Genomic DNA, 9,795 nt, shown 5'->3' on the forward strand with positions numbered 1-9,795 from the left:
TAGTACCTTACCAAGGGACCTGTACAACAGTATTAATTGTTTCTACAACCTCTTGAAAAAGAAAAAAAAACATAAATTGGTCTTAGAATCATTGTGACTTATGAAATTATTAAATTTCTGGCTTTCTATGGCTGCAGCACCTTGGTAGACGATAACCTTGCTGCGACACACTTGTATATCCAGACTGCTCCATCTGCCTTTGTCGTTTATAGCCACTGCACACTTATCCCTCAGTAACAATGATTACTGGTAATCTGTACCAGCTTGGACTTGTACTTTGTACTTCCTGATCCCACTTCTCCTGCCCCATTCATGCAGTACTCCAGTTCTCCTTGTTATCCCAATCTTCCTTTCTATTAGCAGTGCCTCTTTGTCTTATGAGCAGATTTCTCTAATGTGCTTCCAAATCGTTAGTGAAATACTAAATAAAAACAACACTAAGACCAATCCTTGTATGACTGCACTACAAGCTTCATTCTAGCCCAAACCTTCCATTTTCAGCAGCCCCAAGAGCTGATCTGCCTGACCCCTTGCCTCACTAACCTTACAAACACCAGAAATTTCCCCATCTTCTCCAGTTTAATTAATAATTGCCTATGCGGCACTATATAAATACTTAACTGACTTCTAAATACTTCTTTTTGTTTCTCTAGAGAATTTTTATCTTATCTAACACAGCTTTTGAGTTAAGCAGCCACAATACACCTTTTGTAAAGACAGGAGTGTATTTGTCCCATCTACAATCTACTTCCATCTGTGCATTATACTGCCTGTTCTGATGAGGATCAAAGACTTTTTTTTTACCACTCTGATCTATTTTTGTTCAGAAAACTCTGTTATTACCATTAGTACCAAAGGTACCAATAGTATCATCTGTCCCTTCCGTGTGCCTGGGTTTAGACCTCTAAGTGTCAAAACAGAAAGTTGTTTCCTGGCTCCAATGGCCTATCTTGTCTTCCTGCCTGAGCGTATTTCCAGCAAATGACTTTTACTGACTGTATGAGGCCTGGAGTCTGGAGCACAAACAGAAGAGTTCCTGCTGTGGGATACTGGTGAGGTTTGTTATAGTTTATGGACCAGTGAGAGCCACATTTTCTCTTACGTGCTACTTTGGGCAATAAATGATGCCAAGTGCAGGAGGAACAGTCTCTCTTGAACAGGTTTGCCATGAATGGAAAGTGAATCATGGAAGTGAAGTTCCTGCATCCTTTAAATGACAGCACTCACTTCCTTTATCTGAGGCTAATGCTTAAGTTCATGCCCATTTGTTTCAGAAGCAGGATCTGAGACTGGTAGCATTTAAGTCCCAAAGTCTAGGTGTCTTTAAGAGATTAAGGAAGGAAAGATCTTTTCTTGCCCTTCCTCATAAACCTCCACCCAAAGCCAAAAGAAAGAAGGTTACTTCACAAATCTAAATGCTGTAATTCAACAAAATAGTCTTTAATAGAAAATAAGGCTCTGTGAGGGTAGAAGTAAGTCAGTTGTGTTTGCTTGCTCTGAAGTCTACCAGAACACATGTTCAGTAATATATTCTGAACTAGATATGTGCACCTGTAGAACTGTCAAGAATAATTACTACTTGGGTGCCTGAACTGCCATTATTAAAATAATGGTGTGCTTAGTCATTAAAAAGCAAAATTAATCCAATTCTATTTCAAGTTCTAAACTGGCAAATTTGAAGAAAGATCTCAGACTGACTTGAGAAGATTACTGAATATAAGTAATGCAACTCCCAAACTGATGAAAATCCAGGGCCCAAATACCCCGGTGCACCCACAGTAAAAGGGCAAAAGCCAAAATTCTTGTGGCACAGGAAACCCAGGTGAGTTCAAGGTCAAGGTCACTGCTGCTACTAAGATGAAGTATGGCTTTGAGGACTGATCACATAATATTTGTAGTCAGACTGTGCTCTGTGTTATAAAAGGTAAAAACAAAATAAAACACACCCTAGAGAATACCCCAGATTATGCAGTTTTATGAAGTATTGTCTCATGTTAGAAAGTTGCCCACATTCAAATAGTAACAGAATAGTTAGACATGAAGGTGATAATAAGTATTTTGGTACCAGGTGTTTTGTTCTGAACTTTGAACTGATATGGGGAGTCAGAGAATAGCGTTTCTCTTACGTGTTGAACCCTTTTCAGCCATGCACTCACCCATGTTTCTGGAGAAAATTATATGAACCCTGCACTTCCTAAGACTAAATCTTCCTTCAACAGACTACTTTTACTAAGAAAGACCAAATGCACCCCAATCCCCACACTGCTATGCAGATAGTGAGTGAACTCAGTATGAAATATGAACCATTACAACAGGTAGACATCCATATATGCATTAATATCTTCTACTTTGGAGTGGAATTAGCATGTGTAACCATGCATAAACAGTCAATTATTCAAATATTCCATCTCTGAAAGTTAAGTTCAGATTTAGCAAGTAGATCAGGGAAGGCAGTAGCTTCACTTTCCAACAACAAAAGCTCCTTAAGCTGGTAGCTTAAAATTTGCTATTAAGGCTTTATTTGCCTAACTGTAAATCATACATTTTTACAATGCATTAATCAGTCTGGGTAATCCTGTCTCCAACCCCAGTGACAGAGTAATTGATGTAGATACATCTGGAAGGCTTTTAGCCTCACTGGCAGAAGCCTTCCCACCTGCAGTAATATGATGAGCAATAAGAAGGAGCATGAACACAAGTCTTTGAGGTCAGGCTAGTGGAGAAAAAAGGTCAGTTTGTACAAAATCTAGTATGCATGCATGCAGTCATTAGTTATAAATTACAAAATGTTTTAAAGCCTTCACCTTAGATCCTCAGTTTATGAAGAACTACTAATCGGCTTTTTGAACAAAGATCTTCTTTTCCATGTTTTTATACAGCAATGCAAATATAGTGCTAGGATTAAGTATCAGATCAACAAAAATGTGTTAAAAATTGAAAATGTAATTCAGAATAAAAAGTCAGAGGGAATTTCAATCCACCACAAAACATTGTGTGCAAAGAAAGGAGCTAATCTGAATACGCAAATTAGTCCCTGCAGTTATTTGTTCAGGACCATTAAATTAATACATTTAATGGTTGCCAATTACTATGTATGTATGCTGCTCTATGCCAATGATAAGACACTGCTGGTCATGCATTTTAAAACCATAATCAGGATCAAAACTTGGGATTCTTTTCTCTTTATTTTTCTTCTTTGTTAAACACACTTACATGTGCAACATCTTTACTTTCAAGAATACCAAATTTACATTGAAAAGTGCTAAAAAAGCTCTACCCTTTGCTATTAAAACTCCTAGATACATGTAAGCAAAAGATACAGAAGCATGTAAGTTGTAAAGGAATTACCTACTGTATCACTCTATCTAACACAAAGTCATTTTGATGTTAAGTGAAAGCAGAAAATTGACACAATCAAAATTGTGACTCCATTACAAAAACCGGACATGAGTAAGGTAAGAATGAAATACATTTATTTTGAACAAACTCTTTAATTTTGGACCAGAATATAGAGAGCTTTGGAGGTTATATGGTATGTTGACTGCTGTGTATATATATCTATACATCCCAGTGTCCACAGTGTGAGCTATAAAACTTAGAGAATGTAATACTTATTTTTTATGGCTGCTATTTAAAATTCAGCTTTTACAGACTGTGTTTGATTATTCAGAAGGGCTGACAGCAAATCCACTACGTGACTTGATGGAGCTAAGTAGGCAAAACTGAGCCCTTATCAATGACAGATCATTCTCATAAAACAGACAAACAAAAAAAACATTTATCCTTGACAAATCACTTGTGTTCTACCTTAGATTAGAGCAAGCATATGGTTTTAAAGTTTCTAAATCCCTAGAAAATAAATTAATCAAATGGATTCCCTGAAAGACATTTTCATTTTCTTTCTAAGTAGCACAAACTAAGTAACAACAAAGCCACGCACATGAAAATTAAATGTAAATTCAACAGCTAGGACAGTTTACAAATCACTTCTGTAGCCCTGAAGCAGGATAAAAGGAAATAAGTATACTTCATGGTTGGTAACCTATTAACTGACACCAACTGTTGCAGCTGTGAATAAAACAAATGCATGATAAGATTAGATATGTTGATTGCACCTGGCCATCTGTAAATTGCTGCTTACCCTAAGAATCACATGCTTTCTACTAGTCACTGTGATAAATGCGGAGTAACTGTTGTTGGTTGGTTTTTTCTTCTTTTGGTTAATAATAGAGGAAATAATAAGGCAAAACTTGTAGGTAGCAGATATGGTTTTTTAGTTTGTGCAGAGCTTCCCCCAGTGTTTGCCAACTTTTAAAGAGAGAAGGAGTAAGCTAATAAATGAGACTATATCTCATCAGTGTGGACAGAACAAGTAATCTAAATCTATTTGCTTTATACAGAGAGACTGCAAAGGCCTTGCAGGACTTTCTATGATTTTCAACAATAGAAATGTAAGTTAACATACCAACATCTACAGCAGTCACTTGTTACCCCTTGAGGAAGTCACCAGCAGCTCCTGACTAACAGCTCCCCTTATTTTTAGGCTAGGAAAACCACAGAGGAGGCTTATGAGTGTGCCACATACAGATGATGCTTCGCCTACTCGTGAGCAGGCTTCAAAATGAAAAGGAAGCAGAGGGGCTGCTGTGAAGAGGAACGTGGGTCTATCACACAGACCAAGGTGTGCAAAACTTCTGACATGCCCCCCCAAAAAGCAGCAGTTGCCCCTCCAGAGCTGCTGTCATGCTCCTCACATCACTGCTGGGGTTGGCTTCTCCCCAGAGAAGGCAGCTGTGGGGCAGTAAACCTTTTATGGCCCAGAAAGCACGCAGAAGGCTGGGAAGCACCTGGCAAGGGCCTGCTCCTCTGCAGCAAGTCAGTGCTATGAACTGGTAGATGACTGACCACTGTTCCTGGGTGCAGGACAGTGGGACACCATTTCCTAAACCTGCAGGAAGTATTCCTGCTTTCTTGTGGGAAGATGCAACTGAGCACTGCTGCCTCAGAAGCACTTGAATGGTCACTTGGACTTGCCAGGTGTGCAACCAGACCACATACAAGTCAATTTGAAGAATCAAAAACCAGAATGGTAAATAAGGAGCTTTTTGCCCACAGCAGGGGTGTTGGAACTAGATGATCTTAGGGTCTTTTCCAACCGTAACCATTCTATGATTGAATGTTTTTTTTTTACTCCAGCTAGATACTGTCCTCTACTGTATTAACCAAACCTGAAAAACTGCTCTACCGTAGCACTGGAAGTGTACCTGTGCTATAATTTGTCCCTGTTACAAATGACAGTGTCAGTATGGAAGGCTCTCATTTAAGTAGTGGCATATCACACACAGCCAGTTTATGTATGCATGCAATATTACAGCCTCATTAAACAACAGATTTCACTGCTCCTGTCAGCAAGTGCTTAATATAGTACTGTTACCCTGCATTCCAAAAGGAAAACAATTGTAGCCAAAAAATTGTAAATGCAATCGAATGTCTTAGTTGCAGGATCACCACGGCTGTGAGATAGTTGGGTGTCAGATATCCTTTCATGGCTGGATTTGCTTAGGAATCTCTGAACAATCCAAAGAGCAATCAGATACCACTTCTGCTCCCCTAGTTTGAAGTGATTTTGGCATTACATGTTGAGCTTTTCTGAGCAGCAGCCCATTTAACACTAGAATGTACAGCAGCATGCATTTTGAAACATCAGTTACTGAATATAGATATGGAGTATATAAGATTACAAAATACATCAGCATATATCTATGTAAGAACAGCAGAGCTTCTTCCATTTATAGCAGTAAATATGGTATTATATTTCTAGGATAAGAAAATGGAAAACCAAGAATAGATTACTTGAGAAAGCTTAAATTACACATGATTTTTATCTTCATCAGTAGGTTGCAATTTATCTGCTCACTTACTCCATGTGATTCTGGAGATGAAATCTCCATAGGTAATTTTTTTGCCACGTAAGATATTTTTGTGTAATTTTTTTTTAATGCACAAGGGTGAATTCTGTTCAAATTTCCTTTACATGATTAAAAAACAAATTAGTGCAGAAGTTAGAAAAAATTAGAGTGATGCTGAGAACAGGGAAGCAGAAAGTTCAAGACATGGTAAGCTGTGGGCTAGTGGAGCTATGCAAAGGAGCCAAAAGTCTGCTGCCTTGAAGAGCCTTCAACCCAGAAGGAGCTGGGAGCAGCGCTGTGCACAGAGAAGCAGTAGAACAAAAGTAGAGTAGGGCACACCTGCACCACAACCCATTCCCAGCTGCTATATAAATACATTGGAGAACAGGAGCCACTCTTGAATCAGAGCTGATGTGACACATAAATCAAGGGTGAAAATTTAAAAGCATCTATGTACCTTCCTGATATGCAAGATGACTTGATTACAATTTCAGGGTATTTTTAATGCTATAGTCTGCAGTGTACATCTATCCTAAAAAGCAAGTGTCTCCAGTGTCTATAGGAACTTGGTCATCTTCTGTCTTTTTTAGCTCTCTAGTCTAAATACTGGGTTTTTTCCCCAGTGGGTTTAGGGTTTTTTTCCCCTTTTTATATATACAGGGACAAAAGGTCATACACAGCAGCCTTCAGGACAATGCCTGTGTGTATGTATATGCTCTTATTAGCAACATGCTGCAGTGCCTCAGAGATGTTCTTTGACAGTTGTACACCTCTGGAATGAGCATTACTTATACACCTGGTGTAAGATACATAAGATGCAGTCTTGTACCCTGGTTACTTCCACCCTGCACAAAATACCTACCCTGAGAACCACATAACTTCTGTGCCACACCAGCAGAGGCATGAGAAGGAACTTTATGTCACGGGGCTGAGAGCATGAGGAAAAGCCTAAGATCAGCACTGAGATAAAGTAAGTGCCTCAACCCTTTCGCCCCCTACTCCCCTGCCCCGCACTGGGGCACACAATGTCTTTCTTGAATACAGGGGTATTTTCTGACATATCAACAGGTTTAACACCTTGAATTTCAAAGGCTGTCCTGCTGAACCAAACTAAGGGCTGTTTAGCTCTTTCACAGGAAACCTTTGAATAGCAGGAGTGCAGTATTTTTCACATTCTTCAACTATTGTATTTATAATCCACAAAATTACTATAACTAGCATCCTCCTATACAGTATTCAATAAATCAGTAGTTTTACAAACCAAAATTCAACAGTACAGGCTTTTTAAAATTCATTTCAGACACTCAGATTAGATACCAGACTTTGTGTCTTGGTGAAGCACATGAGTCGAGGATTAAAATTTTTTAATAATACATGGAAATTGCATGATTCTTGTATTATGAAACACAGTATAATATTCTAGCTTCCTGAGGTTCCACACAGGCAATTTGTTATTTCTGATACCAATTAATCAAACTTAAATACAGACTCTATAAAGCAATGCAAATTCAGACATCCTGCCTCACTTGAGCACACCTGCAAGTTGATATCACTCATATATATGCTTCTTGAGTGTGACAGCTAGATCAGAATTACATAGGGTACTGTAGAATTCTGCCACCTTTTTCTGACACTCTGTTCAGAAAAATACAATTCTTAGAGAAAACAAGCTTTTGAAATAGGTTTATTTTTGAAATAAAAATTCATATTTCATATTAAACCAGTAACCTTTTTCTGTACAAGCAGCATAAGCAAGGTAGGTGACAGAGACTGTAGAACAGGCCCTGGCAAGTACAGAATGGTATCATTTGAGCAATCTATTCAGAAAAGATTAATAAAAAACCCCCAAAAACAAAACAATACTACTTGTAACTGTCACACCACCACCATCATTAAGAACAATTATAAGGAAGGAAACAAGGAAGAAAGCCAGTCTTGTATTTGTCCTGAGCACAAAAGGAAAAAATTGTAAGAAATGTACTTTTTTCTCTCACTCTTTTTAGATGAAAATGTATTTTTTCCTCTTCCTACCAGAAACTGGTATGTCCCTACCTACCAGACCCGTTATGTCTGAAGACTACAGGGATGAACGAAGGGGTGAAATTTTGGGTACAAAGGCAATTTTATGCTAAAAAATACTAAACATTGCCTAAAGTTGAAATATCAGAAAATGGCAGGACACTCTTAAGACCAGTCTTAATGGTGTGACACTGTTGGGTTTAGTCACAGTTATTTCCGTGCCTCAGGAGATCCTAAAATTAAAGACATTTAAAATAATCACAGTTATTACCTCCACCATTCTGTTTTGAACAGTAAACAGTATTATTTGATGACAGTCTCCTCTGAAGAAAGCTCTGCAGAAAGCCTCCACAAAGCTTGTATGTCAACTGTGTATCTGCCTGGGTGACCGTTTTATGGTGAGTCAATAGCCAGGTGCTGCTCCAGAGTTTCTCTGCCTCTGCCAGGACCGTCTTTAGAGTGCATGGATAACTGTCCACAGGCTGATGAAGGACTTCACAAAACCTATGCAAGATTTTATTATTGTTATTGAATTACCTTTAATATATCACTCAAGAAATGTTCTCACAAGAAACAAATTAGAAATGCTGAATTTTAGGAGAACCCTTTTTCCTGTGTGCACAGAGATTACCTTTTGCCTCCTTTCCAGGAGTACTAAGTATAAGCAACATCTTTAAAATCAACCCAAATTTGATTCAGCACACAGTGTCTTTGTAGCTCAGCTTTACAGATGACACTAACATCTGGATGACCTCATGATGCTGTGGAAGTGGGTAGCAATATTACTTCATTCTTGGTACTATGTGGGCTTCTGCCAAACTCTCTTCTTGCAGCTCTTTACTAGTTCATAGAGATGGCAGGAAAAGATGAGCTGAACGTTATGAATGTGGTAGTGATAAGCTTGTAGAAGGCAAGGGAAGGTGAGAGAGCAAGCAGGAAAGACAAGTACTGGTGACTGGGAGGGAATGTGAGGGGCCGAACAAAGGAGCATGCTCAAAAAGCGCAGCACTCAGAGCAGAGTGCTCCTTCCCCAGTCCTACCACAGGGAAGAGGCTCGGCCCTGCTCGAGGGATGGCTGCAGGCACCCACCAGCCACTGCTCCCCACCCCTGGCTCTCCTCTGGGCCACTCGGCCTGGGGTGGCCTTCATGGCAGCTGCACCTCATGAATATGCAATCTGCTGCTACATATGTAGCAGACAAGTAATTCCTCTTCAACCTTGTGGCTATGCTGCTTTTCACTTTGGGGAAAAGCCTTGCCAAAACAGCTTTAAAACTGAAGAAAAACCTTTTCTTACATGAAGCTTAAAAAAAAAAACACCCAAACCCAAAAGTTTACTAAATCCTATAGGATTGGCTAGGGGTTGCAATTCTCCTTTTAGGTAAATGCAAACAATGTGTTTTCCAAGTTTCTTCCTCCTCCCCCCCCCCTCCCCCTTTTTTTTAACAGAGCTTTTTGAACTTGTTCTCTAAGAATAACACAAGTTAAAACTTCAAAAGTCCCGAATGTGGATAAAGGATAGACAGTATTATCATATTTTCTTATTAAAAATCTCTGGAGAGGTGCTTGTGCCTTCCCAAACCAGACATTTCCATATAAGTGATTAATATCTGAATTAATATAAATATGTATACGCAAATGGCTTCTTACCTACTTGTTGTATTAAATGAGCTAGAAATGTCTTGGCATTCTCATAACAAGAGCACTGAGTATCTCTGTGAAGGCTTGTCTTCAGCTAAAACATAAGTGAATATACAGTTTTGAAGGAAATGATACCATGCAACTTTAGGCAACAGATTTTCACTCCTAAATATCCTCTATAAAATGCTTCCCAGTAATAAAACTTCTTCTCCACAAAGCCACTGGGG

The 9,795-nt window shown here is 38.9% G+C and overlaps 1 long non-coding RNA gene across 1 annotated transcript; it reads left to right on the forward strand.

The window, feature by feature from the left end:
* Positions 1 to 3,340: 3,340 nt before the first annotated feature.
* Positions 3,341 to 9,244, forward strand: LOC115946649 (uncharacterized). Its single transcript, XR_004080702.2, has 3 exons — positions 3,341 to 3,455; positions 4,401 to 4,451; positions 4,544 to 9,244. It is a non-coding gene; the product is annotated as an uncharacterized lncRNA (long non-coding RNA).
* The last annotated feature ends 551 nt before the right edge of the window (positions 9,245 to 9,795 follow it).

This window comes from Melopsittacus undulatus, chromosome 1, assembly GCF_012275295.1.
Source record: "Melopsittacus undulatus isolate bMelUnd1 chromosome 1, bMelUnd1.mat.Z, whole genome shotgun sequence".
NCBI classification, from domain to species: Eukaryota; Metazoa; Chordata; class Aves; order Psittaciformes; family Psittaculidae; genus Melopsittacus; species Melopsittacus undulatus.